This window comes from Pelmatolapia mariae, linkage group LG9 (assembly GCF_036321145.2).
Source record: "Pelmatolapia mariae isolate MD_Pm_ZW linkage group LG9, Pm_UMD_F_2, whole genome shotgun sequence".
Lineage (NCBI taxonomy): Eukaryota > Metazoa > Chordata > Actinopteri > Cichliformes > Cichlidae > Pelmatolapia > Pelmatolapia mariae.
The window spans coordinates 9,804,744-9,811,078 of record NC_086235.1 but is presented as its reverse complement, the minus strand read 5'-3'; the positions used below and the strand labels follow the sequence as shown (position 1 = coordinate 9,811,078).

The following is a 6,335-nucleotide window of genomic DNA, read 5'->3' as shown; positions in this document are numbered from 1 at the left end:
AATCTGCCAAAAACATGTCAAACATATGCCTTATGAATATTATCACATCATTTTGACCCAGAAAGAATATTCCTATTACAAGGTAGAAACTTACGCTTATGGTGACTAAAGTTAAAACAAGATCTAAGGACCTTTAACTGCACTCTTGTATAACTGTTTGACTGTCTGGACAAGTTACACAAAAATCAATCTAAATATACACTCACTGGACATTTTATTAGGTACAACTTGCCAGTAATTTGCTAATACCTGATTTTTCATGGTGTAGATTCAACAACTTGCTGGAAACATGCCTCAGAAACGAATAGTTATGTCTATAACTTCTGTTCCCTGAAGGAGAGGAACGAGGTACAACACATAAGTATGGGATATCACGCCCTCGCGTGTCCTGGCTGAAGAAACCTTTATTCACGCCTTTAAGGCAGATGACGTGTGATGACACGCGCATGGCCCCGCCTGCACATATAACTGCTGTCATCACCGTCATCCCTCAGTTCGATAGCCGCTCTTCACCGAGCCAAACTGCTCAGTGGGGCCACCTTGTGTTGTACCTCGTTCCTCTCCTTCAGGGAACAGAAGTTATAGACATAACTATTCGTTCCCTTTCAGTCGATTCACTCGGTACAACACATAAGTATGGGACATATATACACGCCCCGCAGAGCAGCCACCGAACTGGAATCGGGCCACCACTTCCTTAGTGAGTGGTAGACCCAGCAGAAAGGACAGTATGAGCCACCGAAGGGGCTGTAACGTCCAGCCGATAAAACTGCACAAAAGTGTGCGGTGATGCCCAACTAGCTGCCGCACAAATATCAGCTACAGGCACCCCTTTAAAAAGAGCCCATGAGGTTGCCATCCCCCTGGTGGAATGAGCTCTCACCCCGTGGGGCAAAGCAAGACCTCTGGTGCTGTATGCCAGTGAGATAGCTTCTATAATCCAGTGGGACAGCCTCTGTTTGGACAGAGCTCTACCTCTATTTGGATTGGCGAAGCAGACAAACAGCTGGTCACATAAACGCACATTCCGAGTGCGCTCAATGTAGGTGCGTAGCACACGCACTGGACAAAGAGAATGCATCCTCCTCTGCTCCTCAGATGCAAAAGGAGGGGAGCAAAAGCTCAGCAACTCAAACTCCATTGAGCTATAAGATGCAGGCATGATCTTGGGAAAATAGGCAGCATTTGGACGCAATACGACCTTGTGGCCATCAGGAGAAAACTGTGTGCAGGAGGGATGCACAGACAGCGCATGAAGGTCACCCACTCGCTTTGCCGAAGCCAAAGCGATAAGTAATGCAGTCTTATATGAAAGAAATTTCATATCCACAGACTCAATGGGTTCAAACGGGGCTACAAAGGGCCTCCAGCACCAAAGACAAGTCCCAAGCAGGGACACCGGACTTAAGCACGGGCCTCAGCCGGCGAACTCCTTTCAGAAAACGTATGGCGAGGGGATGTGCACCTAGTGTCACCCCATCAAAGCCAATATGACAAGCAGATATAGCTGCTAAATAAACCTTAATTGTCGCTATCACACTAGGTGGCAGACCCCTAGCAATCAAGTTTAACCTCTCAGCAGGTAAGCATGAAGGCGCCAAAGATCTGGGCGTGGATGAAACACTTCTCCTCCCGCCTGAGAGAGGAGATCCCTGCGGAGAGGAAGCTGCCAAGGACTCGCTGCTAGCAGGCTGATTATCTCTGCATACCATGACCTTGTGGGCCACCAAGGGGCCACTAGAATCAGAGAGAGGGAATGCCGACGCACTCGCTCTAGAACTGGAGATATCATTTCCACTGGGGGAAATGCATACAGGAGCACGTCTGGCCATTGGTGCGCTAGCGCGTCCAAGCCCAAGGGTGCATCATGGTCGATCATGGAGAAGAACAGGGGGCAGTGAGTATTTACCCTGGAAGCAAAAAGATCTATTTGTGCCTTGCCAAACAGATCCCAAATCTGAGCCACTATTAAAGGGTGTAACCTCCATTCTCTCACCAGAGGACCCCCCCTGGAGAGAAGGTCCGGCCCCAGGTTCAGGTGGCCCGGGACATGGGTGGCTCTTAGAGACAGAAAATGAACACAGCACCATAACAGCAGAGAGCGAGACAGCTTCAACAGGGGAAGAGAGCGTGTTCCTCCCTGCCTGTTTATGTAAGACACCACTGTTGAATTGTCCGTCCTGACTAAGACATGCTGGCCCTCCAGGACTGGACGGAAATGCTTTAGAGCTAAGAACACTGCTAACAGCTCTAAGTGGTTGATGTGCAGCTGGCGCTGGGCTGCGGACCAGATCCCTCTCACTGATGCACCCTCGCACAGCGCTCCCCACCCTCTTAGGGAAGCATCTGTGGACACCACCTTGCGAAACAACACCCTCCCAATCCGAGAGCCCTGATGCAGCAGCCTGGGCTCCCTCCAAGGACGGAGAGCTATCATGCAAGACGCGGTTACCGGCAGCCTCCTCCGGAGGTGACGCGATGCACACAAACGGTGAGAGAGAGTCCAGCGTTGAAACGCTCTCATTTTTAACAGTCCAAGTGGCACTACGGCGATCATAGATGCCATCATGCCCAACAAGCTTAATATCGTCTGGAAACGCAGTCTGCGTCCCAGCTGAAACTGAGCGAGGCAGCGAAGAAACGCGGCCACTCTGTGCTCCGACAAACGTGCGCGGCTGGAAAGCGAGCATATTTCCAAACCGAGGAAAGAAATCTGCTGACTCGGGATTAGCGAGCTCTTTTGAAAGTTCACAGAGAACCCCAGTGTCTGAATGTGTGACAGCACCAGTGACAGCTGTGCCTCCGCTTGCTCTCTGGAGCAAGCTACGAGAGCCCAGTCATCTAGGTAGGCTAAGATGCGGATGCCTCTCTCTCTGAGGGGCGCTAGCGCTGCCTCGGCACATTTCGTAAAGGTGCGAGGAGCGAGCGACAGCCCGAACGGCAGCACTAGGTATTCGTAGGCTACGCCCTCGAATGCAAACCTCAGAAACTGCCTGTGTTTCGGGTGTATAGCCACATGAAAATAAGCATCTGTTAGATCGATTGTTGCAAACCAATCTCCAGGGCCGACTGCATTCAAGAGCTGAGTGTTAGCATCTTGAACCTGTATGTTCGTAGATACGTGTTCAAGACCCGCAGGTCGGGGATGGGACGAAGCCCTCCCCCTTTTTTCGGAACAACAAAATAACGGCTGTACCAACCTTTGTCTGCCTCCGAAGCGGGGACCACTCGTATTGCTCTTTTCTGCAATAGTGCCTTTATTTCCTCTCTGAGTATCATGGCCGCCTCGGTGTTGACAGTCGTGTTTACGACTCTTTGGAAACGAGGCGGCTTGACCCGGAACTGCAACCGGTAACCCATGGCAACGGTTCGCAGCACCCACGGAGAGGGGGCGCAAGCGCGCCACTGAAGAAAGTGAGCAGCCAGCCGGCTGACCTGCAGCACCGTCGGCGGGGCGTTGTCGCCCCCAAGTGTGTCTGCAGGGGACTGCATCACCTGCCTGACCTGGCTCATTCTGCCTGCAGGCTGAGCATTTGTGATTGTTTGAGAATAAACAACACTCTTTATTGATTGTAACATGGAAACATGTACATTCATACATTTTGTTGGAGGCACCTTTTCTGGGGCACAACAATGAAAAACAGCGGGAACACTCGATGTGGTCACCTGAACATTTAACACACCTGAACAGGGAGTTACCTGAGGCATTTTGTTTGCAGGGGTTTTGTGCTTGGGAGACAGTGTTAGGAAAGTGCAGCGCCTTCTGGGGCTGACAACCTGAACAGAACTTAAGCGGCACCTCTTGTGCGGCAACAGAGGGGTAAAAGCAGCATCTCCCTGCTGCTGGACCCCTTCTCCACTCGAAACCACAGCTAGGAGGGCTGAGGCTTCTTCCTCCTGGGCCCGCCGGGGGCCCGAGGGTGGGCCTTTGCTCCAGGCCGACTGGCGTGGAGCTCGGGCCGGAGGATGTGCTCTCGCTGGCGGCACACCCACTTCAGCAGTGGGCGCCGGTCTCTTGCCAGTCGGCAGAGGAACGGCGGGCCTGTGAGAGCTAGCTGTGGGCTTGGGTTTCGGCTGACGTCTGGGGATGATGTCGCGCAGAGCTTCCGTCTGCTTCTTCCTCAGATCGAATCTAGCCTGAATGGCTTCAAGTGAATGTCCGAATAACCCAGCCACAGACACTGGTGCGTCCAGATATACAGCTCTGTCCCTATCCGGGACGTCAGAGAGGGTCAGCCACAGGTGCCTCTGCGCCGCTACTGTCAAAGCCATCCCTCTGCCCAGGGAGAGCGCTGCACAGCGAGACGCACGGAGGATGTAATCTGTGGCGACTCTGACCTCGTTAAGAAGAGGTGCCAGCGGGCTGTCATCAGGAACCAGCGATCCGAGCTCCGCCAGGCACATTGTCTGGTACGTCTGGAGCATGGTGATGGAGCTCATGGCGCGAGCAGTGCCGGCCTGAGCCCGATAAATCTTCTCCAGCTGCGAAGCAGAGAATCTGCAGTGCCTGGACGGCAGAATTGCGGGGCCGCCGACACCATGGTTATGGGACGGGGCCAGATAAGCAGCCAGAGACGGCTCCATAGGGGGTGGGTTAGCTAAGCCAGCCCCCTCGGCGCCGTCCAACTCCATGTACTGTCCGTCAACATATTCCATGTGGTCAGCCCAGCTAATTGCGGGGACATCGACCGGAAAATCCTCGTCTTCGGAGTCGGACGAAGCCGGGGCTCCAGACTCGGAAAGGAGAGGGTCATGCCGTGCGACAGCCGAGCGTCCCAGCACTTTTTCCACAAACGTCACCCGTCTTTCCAGGGTCGAGCGCCGGAGCTGGCGACAAAACGCACAGGCTTTGGGCTCCGTCAACGCTCTCCTAGCGTGGACGATCCCCTGGCAGACAGGGCAGGCATCGTGCTGGTTGCTGTCGTGCAAAGAGAAACCGCATCCCTGAGGACAGGGGCGAACAGAAGATTTCTGCTTTGCTCGCTTCGGTTTGGAGTCCATTCCAAAACGCGAAGCAAAACGCTGCACGGGAAAACTTGAAATTAGCGCTCCGCGGGCAGCCTACACACCAACTGCGCGGTGGAGGCTAACACCATCAGGGGCAGTTAAGCTAAGTTCAAGTCGGCAGACAACGGAGCTAACTAGCAGCAGCTAGTTAGCCCAACTCAGCAGAGGTGTTCTCAGCGAGGTGAAGAGCGTAAGAACTGAGGGATGACGGTGATGACAGCGGTTATAGGGCTTTGGAGCGTGATGTCACGGGGCGGGGCCACGCCCCCTCCCACCATGACAGTAGGCCAAAGAAAGCACACGGAAGCGTCAGCTATGGTTTGTACGTGCTGTGTTGGAACGTTAGATCACACGATAGGGAAGGCAAGAAGCTGGAAAATGGGCTCTCTTTTCATCGTCTCCCCTCCTGGAGGCAACGGGAGGGATTTCATGCATCCGATATTACTAAACGAAGACGTCAGGCTTGGATTGCAGCGGTCAGACGAGCGGATATCGAGTTCTCTGCCATCCCCAATTTTTTGTTGGTTTGCTCGCGGCATTTTCTTTCCGGTGAGTTCTAAATAAATTCATATCTCTCTTAATAGGCTTTTAGTGTTATTTTGAATGCGCTGAGGTCATAGATAATTAGATAAAACATCCTAATGTGTGATGCTGCAGAACCACGTCATGTTGACGGAGTAGCGTATTATTTGGCATTATTACAGGCAAACCAGCATATGAAATATGAAACAGAAAAGAAAAGTATGTTTATTTTTTTTATTCAAGATCTGTTCACATGTACTTAGCAAGTACATACACATGAAATCCAAACTATTTACATGGCAACGCACAGCTGGAAACCTCTGGCTGTATCTTGGTCATATAGTCAACGTACTCACAACGTGGAGGCTTAAAAACGGCCAAATCTTGTACCCAACCGTTTGTGAATTAGATGTGCGCCTCCAGGGATTTATAATTCCGAAAATGATTCTCCGTGTATGCGCTGACTGCACAGACAAGGTACGCGACGATATCGGGATAGGACAATGGCGGTAGGCCGTCTGGGTTTCCGCTCCACTGCCTTTTTTCATACGGGTCCACATTACCGATGCACGCTATTTTTTCAAAGTACCGTCTCTTGGCGTCTGGACGCAATCGTTCGCGATACAGTCCTTTGTCTTTTGCGCTGATTTTAAGCTTGGTTCTGGCAGTCCTGCTTCCAACACAGTGTGTTTGTTTTGATTTGTGGCCTTCTGACATGGCGCCGCGATCCCACAATGCAATGCGGCGTGACGTCAACTCCAAAGCCCTATATGTGCAGGCGGGGCCGTGCGCGTGTCATCACACGT

At 52.3% G+C, this 6,335-nt stretch overlaps 1 pseudogene; it reads right to left on the bottom strand.

The window, feature by feature from the left end:
* Positions 1 to 1,567: 1,567 nt before the first annotated feature.
* LOC134634111 (uncharacterized) lies at positions 1,568 to 5,001 on the bottom strand (annotated as a pseudogene).
* Positions 5,002 to 6,335: the final 1,334 nt, after the last annotated feature.